The following is a 10,546-nucleotide window of genomic DNA, read 5'->3' on the forward strand; positions in this document are numbered from 1 at the left end:
CTACCTGGGGCCCCAAAAGTATCTGAACAGCCAGGCCAGACAGAGGATGAGGTTAGGTTAGAAAAAGCTTGAGAAAGAAAATAAAAGCACAGCAGGGCTCCTACTTTTCAGGTCTTTATCACGCACCATGATGCTATACAGAAAGATTCTTACAAAAAGAACAGAAATGAAGAAGAAATCTAGACTATCTAATAACCGTAACTCAATAGCCTGATAAAGTTTTTGTTTGATGTGTTTTATTGGAAACCCTACAGAAATTGATCTGAAAGCAAAGCGAGGGCCAGGGGAATTTCTTTTCTTTTGTCACAACTTTAGTTTGTTGCAATGCATGCACAGCATTCAGCTCCAACCAGACTTCTTCAGACATCACAAGAAGATCAATAATCAGCAGAGGTATCTGATGTAGGGGAGAGTAAAGAAAAGCTCAGTGAAGCTATAACCACTATGAATCTAGGGGTAGAACTGGTCAGGCAGCTTTCTGAAGAAGTTCACCTTTTTTTGTGGTGTAGAAAGATTTCTGGACCTTGCCTTCCTTATAAAATTGCATTCCTGCATGAGCAGTGTAAGATAATCACATTGGAACTGGATCAGTGGAGAAGTGTGAAAAATGTGGCAGCATTCAAGTTGCTATTTGAGAAGAGGCATTTACCAGTCTTGGGAGAGAGAGAATAAGAAAGTGTATAATTCAACATTTCCTTTTGATCTGTAAACTACTTTTTTCTTCTGAGTTAATTTGCTTAAAAAATGCACAAAGAGGGAGGGCAAAGCAAAAAATAAATGTGCTAAAATGTTTGACAGAAATCCAAATGTTTGTGAGGAAATGCATTTGTTATTCCATGCACAGAGAGCATCAGTATGTGCTTTGCATAGTCGAGTGCTTAAATCTAATGGCAGAAGAGGTCTTAACATAGTATTAGATTTGAGACAAATTCACAAAACTGATGCCCTTTGTAAGAAATGTGATCCACTCTAACAACATCATTGTGAACACACAGTGCAAACCACTAACGCGGGTGCTGTGCAGTGGGGCAAACCTGGGTTTTCAAAGATATTGCTTAATCCAGTAAATTACTGGAGAGTGCATTGATGGAACTACAGTAATGGAAGCACTGCAGTGTAAATTCCCACACTGAAGACATGACCTAGGGAAATGACAGAGACACGGGTCATACACTATGCAAAAATGTTAAAGAAACTGTCTTGGATCAGATAATGCTTTTAAGAAGATAACACCACCTGTATAGGGCTGCCCAGCCTCCTCTTAACAGCACTTTGGATAGCTATCATGCATGGAAACACACCCACATGGACAGCAGACAGCAAATGAACAATTTTAACAAGCGAAGGCTCACCCTGCCTCTCTAGCACACGTGACACTGTTTGTCAAGGAGGGAACAGCCCATATCACTGTGCAAGGCAGCACCAGGAGCTTCTCACTCCCTTGCAGCTGGGCTAGTGAAGCCAAAAGCATGCTGAATTCCATTGGCACTAGACATGCTCTATAAATACATGATCACAGCCACTCCTGAGCTCATCACATCACTGCGCACATCCCTGTTGCAGAGCTAAAAATCAGATCTCCAGTACAGCTGCAAACATACAAATAAACTGCAAACCCTAGCTCTGATATCACCTTAATACACAGTACCCAATGTGACAAAAGCACAAATGAAATGTTAGGTGAGAGTGTCTGTGGGCAGCTACTCTGAATAGCAAATCCTTCCTTTATGCTCACTGCTCCTACCCAAACTGACCTCATCAATTTATCCCACGCGAAGCCCGTCAGCCAAGTAATCAGTTAAGAGCCAAGGAACGCCGGGCTCCCAGCTCGTGTTGTGCACCAGAACTGCTTGTTCTCTTCACTGACAGATGGAATGCATGGATTGCAGTCTAACATCAATGCTGGATGACAAATGCTGTGGGAGAGAAACAGGCTATGGTATATAAAAGCTTAGTTCCTAAGGCACAAAAGAACTGGGTTCAAGTAGATTAGATGTGCTGGTTCCACACAAGCCACTGGAAATACATCAGAGCAATCTCCAATTTCTAGCATCTCTGAGCTGTTTGAATTTTTTTTATTATTATTTTTTTATTTTTTTTTTATAGAAAAGATCCAGGTCCTTGCTATGCTATAATAAATTAAAGTGAAGTCCCACAGTAAGTCAGTTTGGGCTCTGGAGTATTTAATATCCGTATCCCAATTTTGTAATTTAGACCTATTTATATGTAAATTAAAAAAAAAAAAAGATTACTTCCCTATTATTTCCCTTATGATAAATTAGTGATGAATATAAAGAATTAACTCCTATAGTTCTTATGTTTTGCCTCATTTACAAATGTCATAAGAGCCCATTAGACACTTTAAAAAGTATGTCAAGTAAAAATAAAATTCTCTACTGAAAACCAAGTAAAATGTTTAATGATAAAATGAAGACTCATTAATGTAATGTTTATTTTTAATATTAAAAATTCACAAGAATTGTCATAGCTCTTGTCTTAATCAGATGGGCTTTTGTAAAATTTTTTGTGTTATAATTTCATAAATATTTATGCATCCATTTTCAAAGTTTACTGGTATTTGCTTTATTAAATACATTTTAGACTTGTTAGTATTTGAGGAATATTTTCTCCATGTGAGCAAGTCAGCCATTTCACAAAGCCAAGCCATCACAGCTGTACCAGCCCACTACAGCCTACAATCCATTTCTTTCAGACTACACATGGTCTTTGAAGTGTAAATGTAGAGGGTGGAGAATCAGTCCCACCATTCCTTCCTACCCCTCTTCTCTTCCCGTGCTCTGTGGACAACAGCCCCATCTCTCCAGTGTGTTTCACAGATGGTATAAAGTAGCTGGTTCACTGGTCAGAGGCTTGTTGTCCTGTCTTGCACTCCTGGGTATACAGACAGGGCCTTAATCTTGCCTTACCAGTATTTCCATAAAAAGCCCAATATGCAAGAAAGAAACCATCTATTACAGAGAGATATGTGAGACTCTCTTGTTTCTGGACTCAGCTCACTCAGCTATGCCCTATGCTCAGAGAAATTAAAGAAGTGTCTGTTTTTGTGTCCTAATCTCATCAGAGTTTGCAAATTTAGCAAGACTGAGTTCACTCAGAAAGTGAACAGGAGACTTTCTTGAAAGACCAGAAGTATGTGAGATAACATTCAGCATTCTGACTGCAATGCATATATAAATGATTATGGTATGGAGTCTTCCAAGTGAAAGGATCAAACATCATCCCTGACTACCGGAAAACCTTAGAGAGTCCTTTTGTTACAGATAATCTCCCAAACTAGTAACTACTACAGATTGATGACATTAACAGCACACATTTTGGGTGGAAAGTACAAATTCACATAGTGGTTTAGAGAATGGGCACCAGGCACAAAACTCCTTTAGTTTTCGCTTTGCCACCTCCTAACACCTTTACTTGTAGACTGAGAAAAGATGTCCTGCCGTAATAATTAAGGATAAATTTGGCCAACACGTAAAAAGTGTGTAGTACACAATGCAAAGCTGTGAGTGATACTCAAAGTGTCTTTTAGCTAATGTCCTTGGATACGGTAAGTGCTCCCCACACTCGGCTGGTGCTGCCCAGGCTGCTACGTGCTGGTTCTCAGCAGAATGACCCCAGGAGGGCATATAAATGTGTGCCTGTGTGTTCCTGTGCTACTCTGCACTGCCTCAGGTATTGCTAAGAGGAACATGCTGCAAGCACTGCACTGGGCCATAGAAATACATCCTTTAAGGTGCAGGGCCACAGCACCTGCTGAAATCCCAGCCAGCTCTCCCTCTGCTCCTGTTTTAGGTACCCAAGTACCACTGAACTCTCCATGGCAAGTATGAAGAAACTTTGATACTCAGCAGATCAAAGTCCAACAATTCATTTCCTTTTAGGCCTCCTGCTCATGCCACATGAACTGGAGATGTTTCATCCCACCTACCCAAGGTGCTTTTGCTAAGAGCACTGATGCCCCTGGGCTCCTCCTGTTACTGCAGGGCTGAGGCTGCCAGCTCCAGAGGCCACATCAGCCTCTGCCGGACACAAAGCTAAAGGTGCCTGTTCATCTTCATGATTATACAGGGATCCAGCAGCGATTGCCTTGCTCACACAAGCTCCTCAGTTAAATGCTTGAAATTAGATAGGAGATTTTTTTCTAAAAGGCCCAACTGCTGATAACCATAGACAGATAGAAAATACAAAAAAATTGCCTGTACTTCCAAGCCCTTCTGATAGAACACTGTGTGCTAAACACCTAGATAAGTTTCAAGAGAGTTTTTCACTTCATCTCTCTTGATTTGCTATCCTCTTTATAATTTGGGTGGTAATATTCATAAACAGTAATTATTTATACACAGCTATGGACCTCTTGAATTTAATTCTCTTCTCACTTAAGCTATAAATATGGAATAAAATTAATATGAGTCAGAAAAATTAGGACCCCGAAGACTGGAATATATGTGAAATCACTTAGAGTCCTATAACTTTTTTCAAGTGATTTTTTACTTCAATATTCTCATGGGTTGCAAACACTACAGGGGAAAGTTTACATCCAATCAAGAACACATTTATTGAAGTGCTTAGAAATGCATGAAAGCAGTTCTAATATTAAGTTTTCTAACTCTCCCTCTCCTGTATTAAAAACAAAGCAAGCCCTTTTATCCCTGACATTTTAGCATTTGGAACACAGAAAAATATTTCTTCTACTGCACTGGAAATAAATTCTAATTTACTTGTCCTCCTGTGTTAGAGGCAAAGCAGCTAACATAGAATTTACAAATTGAAACTCTGCTTTTTCAAGAAGGGAAGGAAGATATGGAATCCAAACAAACAGCTTTTCCTCTGGGTTGGTATCAGTGACACAAATCTGGCCCATGTGCCCTCTGAGCCTGCTTTCAGTATCTTTTTAAAATAAATCATGCACATTTTATGGACTCACAGAGTATCTAAATAAAGAGCTGTGCTATTTAGGTCAGCCTATATGATCTAACCCCTTCTGGCCTTAAAATTTACAATTCTAAAGACCGTTTCTTCTGAGGCTCACATTCAAAATGGAAGAAACATCAGTCAAGCTCAGGAGACATTGTGAGGATTTCACTAGTTTGGTTCAGAGCTTATGAAATCTTTTTCACCACAGAAAAACCAAACCTGAATCATACTTCTTTCTAGGTTTTTAAAAAACACGGAAAACAGTACTGTTCTAGATCAGAATAGGCTCTCCTGTCCATCCCCACTTTGAATTTAATGCTCAACTTTGAAGTTTACAAATTAGGTGTTTCTTTTTTCACGCTGAACTGAGACATACTGAAAAGAGAGGAGGTAGAGGAAGAAGAAAACAAGCAGAAAACAATTCTGAGAATGAGACCTTGATGTTCATATTATTAAACCATAAATAGAGTATATGCTCATCTGCAGAGATTAGCAGTACCCTCTTATCAGCAATCTTACTTTTTAGCTTCTAGCCTCAAGGATGACACCATTATATCCCACTACAGTCCTAGGCTGCAACATTTCACAAGGTTCTAATTCACTGTGACTTCAGTAATATATTCATCCAAAGCAGCACTTGCACATAAGCAGTTGCTGTTAATTTTAATCTGCTTCGTTATTATCTTTGCAATTTTATAAATACAAGTCAAACTGAAAAAGACATTCAAAGAGTTGGGTTGTTTTGTGTTGGGTTTTTTTTTCTCCTGGAAATGAGTGCTGAGTGATGCTCACCATAAATTAATTTTTCAAGCTTTGCAGAGGTTATGTAAATTTGCAGAATGTTCTTCTGATCTTTAAGCCACAATTTGACAACAGCTTCAAAAACTGGTCAAAGAACTCATTTTACCAGCATCTGCTTCTTGAAATATATGTAGTGACATGGTTGTGTAACACTTCCCATTGATCTTTGGATGCCAGGTGATCACTCAAGCTAAAAAAAATGCATGTGCACACAATGGAAAAAGGGAATTTCGATCTTAAAAGCAATGGAATGAGAGGGAAAAGAATGGATTATTTCCTTCACCTGCTTTAAATAAGTATTTTAAAAGACCCAGTAACAGACACAGCAGCAATGGTAGCTAAAATCCCTTCAACTATTGTTATTTATTCCTACTGCTGTTCTCAGTAGCTATTTTGTCTTCCTAATCACAGCCTGGAAAAATGACTTACATTTGGATCGTCAAAACAAATCCCAGTTTAGGGTTTTTGGGTTTTTTTAAGTAAAGCTTAAAGCAGCTCAACTGCTCATGGAAAAATGGGAATCACTGTGATTTCCTTTGAGGTTTAGCTGTTTGAGAAAGCACTCACTTAATTAAAGCAGAAGGGAAACTGTTTTACAGTGTCTGACATTCAACGTCTGTAATGCTTTTGTCACAAATGATGTCTCTTTTCAGTAACATGGTCTCCTTGCCACCAACATAAGGCTTAGCTTAATTTAAAATACAATTTAAAAGTTTTATACATGGTGGGAACTCTCTCTGTCAAAACACTCTGCTGAACACAATGGGTGCAGCCTCCTTTCAAGCATGCTGCATTGCTTTGGAGAAACACAGACACACAGGCAGTGCTGCACAAGTGTCTGAAATTACACTTCGAGAATAACTGATGCTGCTGGGCATTTCCAGGAGATAAAGATTTTAGCATATGCACTCACGTGACAATAAATAATAGAATTCCAACGTTATCAAAATAATCTCTCTTACTTGATGAGCTGGCAAATTTTTACTTCCAAATATATAATGTTTCATTATACTTACATATAAAAATGTAAAGACAACTGCAACCAAGAAATTAAAGGACTTGAGATACTCAAGTAAAAATGTATCAAAAAATACAAAGCAGAATTCCCCCCCCCCCCCCCATAAACAACTTGAATTTGTTTTCAAATAGCTTTATTACTGCTTCAAAGCTAACAGGCTGCATATGATACATGTATTAACAAAGTCATTTCAGAAAAACATGTCGCTCTTTTACCAAAAGAAAAAAAACCACCCTATTGTGATGAAACCCTCATCCACCTCCCTAGCCAAGAGTCAATTATGTATGGAATTTCTAAATAATGAATAATGGCATATTTTGTTTTTTTTTTTTTGGAGATGTGCTTTTGATTCTTAAAAAGTGCTTGTGTTCTCTATGTCAACAGTTTACATTAACTGGTGACCTAAGTAATGTTACATATCATGCACAAATGCTTGCTCACTGCCCAGTGGAGTTGCACCATTGTGAGCTGAACCAGAGGCTTTCAGGGAGTTCTATTCATATGCCCTGCAACAGAATTTGTAGTGACGTCAAGGCTCCTATTCAGTCATTAAAATGACCTGAATCCCTTGCTTCCAAAATACAAAAAAAACACTCAAGAACTTACATTTCACAGCAGCAAAAATGACAAGTAAAACTACTGTGGATTTCTGCCTAAAAAAGCAAGCAACAAATCTATCAAATCTTTCTTTCAGGACAGACAAACTGCTGCCTTTTGACAAGATGTGGAGCCAGAATTTGGAGATACTAAAAAAGAAAATACTTGGAAACAGGCACTGTTGATATTGGACACTCCTGATTGCATTAACCTTGTGAAGTGGCATTGTCTTTCTACAGATAAGTCATGAGGTCATTTGTCACATTTTTGCTAGTAGTGCAGAGGAACGTGTGGCAGATACTCAGTGAGACCAAGATGGCTCCTTGAAGATGGAGCAGATAACTCCCTCTACACAATTGCTGATTTCAGCATGTTTGTCTTGACCTGAAAGATGGTAATGATTCATTTGCTGGGTTTGGGTTTTTTTTTTAATGTTTCTTTTCCTAGATATCTGTTCTGTCAGTGTTCTCACAACTTCTTGGCATGTTGTGTCCTTGTGTATGTTCAATGAATTCTTAGGTTAATTATTTATATTATTTTGAAAAGTGATGAGATTTTGAAAGCTATTGTTATACTCAAAGTCATTGGAAAAGTCAGTATCAGCACCAGATGCTAACTTTTACAAAAGGACATGAATACAGATTTCAGTACTACTTGGCATAGCTCCAAAGTTCGCAAGGGAGCATGTGGAGAAGCACCAAAAACAAAGCGTCCTTCCCAGACCCTCATCTCAACTATTTTTCAGTTCCTTTGCTCTTCAAAATTTGATGGAAAACCTTTCTAGTCCAAGTTTAGCACAACATTCCCAATATTATTCACATCTGGTCAGCTTAGTCAAATTGTCAAGACAGACTTTCCAATGGTACTTCAACACTTGTTCTGAGCTGAAGCTGGCAGCAGAGGAACGTGAAAACGTAGAATGACAGGAGAGAAAGTGACAGATCTCTTCCAGAATCCACAGATTCACTCTGAATTTCTGGTAAAATTTTGTGCTGGTTATTTCTCTTGACAAATTGCTGATGAAAGTCCATGGAGCCAGACACCGAGTTTGATTTAGAAACACTGCCCTTCACTCATGAAAGCTTTAATTTAGCTTTTGTTACGATAACAAGAACCTATGTCTGACTAAATAAATTCTAGTTTTGTTTATAAAAAAGATTGCATTAATAACTACAATGAGCTGTAACCCTCACTCTCTCCCAGTTAAAATACTAAGATAAACAAACAAACAGATAGTATTTAAAAGTCAAAACTTAAGGACACCATACTAGGTGTGATGTCCTTCAGGCTGAGTTACTTCAGTAGCTTTTTTGTGTGGTGTGTACCTGTGTCTGTCTGTGCCATTTTCTGTCTCTGAATCTCACCTCTAGAGTGTTCATCTGCACGTTCTGCAGGTGAACATTTTGTAATCATAAATCTTGTGTTTCCCATCTTTTCATTCTTCGAGAGTAACTAATTTCTACTGCTTATTTAAACTGGCAGAGTGCCTGCTTTATTATCAGTTAAGAACTTGTGCACAAAAATGACATCAGTTTGCATAATTATCATGAAATAAGGCAGGCTTTTTTAGGGGTAACAATCTGGTAACTTCATAATAAATCTGTCTGGAGCAATCGTAATTACCCAGTAACTCATCTTAATACATTTGTATTCGCAGCAGAGAAATGTGGTGATAAGAAGTCCCACTATCATCTGTGATTCCCTGAAATGAGAAACTGCATGCAGAACCATTATAAGATACAATTTCTAGAACTTTCTACCCTGTCTTAAAGGCTTACTACAGGAGCCCAAGGGTTTGTTTCTCTAATCTGAAAAACAGCTTGAATTTTGTTTTTCTTTTTTTCCCCATAGCCAATGATATAAAAAAACCATCAAAAGCAGAATTTCAGTGTGTGTAAATTTGTATACATTCAAAATTCTGAACATACTCTCCTTAGTTCAATCAGTACCCCCAGTTGTGCATGTAAATTGGTTACTTTTCTGTTTACCTGTTAAAGTAATAAGCAACTACACAATGAATACAGAGACAGGTACACATACATATCTTTTGCAGCATCCAATAAAAGATACTACAAACGTAGCAATATGGTAAAAGTCTGTTTATAGGGGATGATGATAAGAAACAGTTCTGAGGAAAAAGTCTTTGCTTGACAGAGAGGCATAACAGAAAAAGGAAGAGTAAGAGCTGTGATGTATTCCATACAACTGGATAATGACAGGATGCTCTAAAACCTGTTCCTACGAATGGAAGGTTGAAAGTAGCTATATAAGCTCACATCAGTGCTGATGGAAACACAGAAGATGAGACAGATTTTACCACATAAAAGATAAGCAGGAAACTGCACAAAGTTGGTTGTTAGTAACCGTAAGCAAAAACAACTTAGAGAAGCACCACAAGCTCTCAGTGATATTCCTACAGAGTTCCAAACCTGGGACTCTAAACTGATGCTGTATTCTCCTCACTTGCTTCTGGATGTGATCAGTCCTCATGTCACCACAGCCACTCAACAAATTGTTCTCCTCAGTGTGCCTTGCAAATTCCACTTGGTCTTCAGCCCTAGTCTTCCCTCTCATTTACTTCCCACCTGACTAAATCATATAAAGCAGATCCAGGGAAACTGCACAGTCATCACGCCTAAAGCAGGAATAACGGCACCCAGGACATTGCTGAGAGATGTTTACCTAAGTTGCTTTTTGAAATTTGCAGTGAGTGAAAATCCATAGCCTTCAGAACTGCTGTCACCAGAAGAAATGTTCTCTTAAAGTCTTTTTTTGATTGTCCTTGTCAAAATATAAATCACACTTCTCGTGTTATTCACTTCTGTTTTCTCTGAGTGTCCCCACTTCTTTCGCACCTCCTATCTCATATCTCCCTCTTATCAACCCCATTTAGTCCTCATAAATAAACCCAAGGTTATATTTTCAATGACAGACAAGGCTCAGAAAGTCACACACCCACCTTTGTTCTGCTTTGGATGGTACTCTTTTGTTCCTTCTTCTTTCCACTTTTTTGTTGTTGTTTGTTGTTTTCAGCTCCTCAGGCTGTGAGGAGAGCACACAGTGCAGACCCTGGGACCTTATCAGTGGCTCAGAAAAAAAATGACCAGATTTCCCATAACCCGGAGATCCAACAGACTGAAAGTATTCTATGGACAGAGTTATGAGAAGAAAAGGTGCCAAGTATTTAAATCAAGAAAA

General features: G+C 38.4%; 1 long non-coding RNA gene across 1 annotated transcript in view; it reads right to left on the minus strand.

The window, feature by feature from the left end:
• Window positions 1-10,326, minus strand: part of LOC127389481 (uncharacterized) — a 92,682-nt gene extending 82,356 nt beyond the window's left edge. The window contains exon 1 of the long non-coding RNA XR_007890649.1: window positions 10,308-10,326. This is a non-coding gene — a long non-coding RNA (uncharacterized LOC127389481). The remainder of the gene's footprint in view (window positions 1-10,307) is intronic.
• Window positions 10,327-10,546: the final 220 nt, after the last annotated feature.

The sequence above is a fragment of the Apus apus genome, chromosome 12, assembly GCF_020740795.1.
Source record: "Apus apus isolate bApuApu2 chromosome 12, bApuApu2.pri.cur, whole genome shotgun sequence".
Lineage (NCBI taxonomy): Eukaryota > Metazoa > Chordata > Aves > Apodiformes > Apodidae > Apus > Apus apus.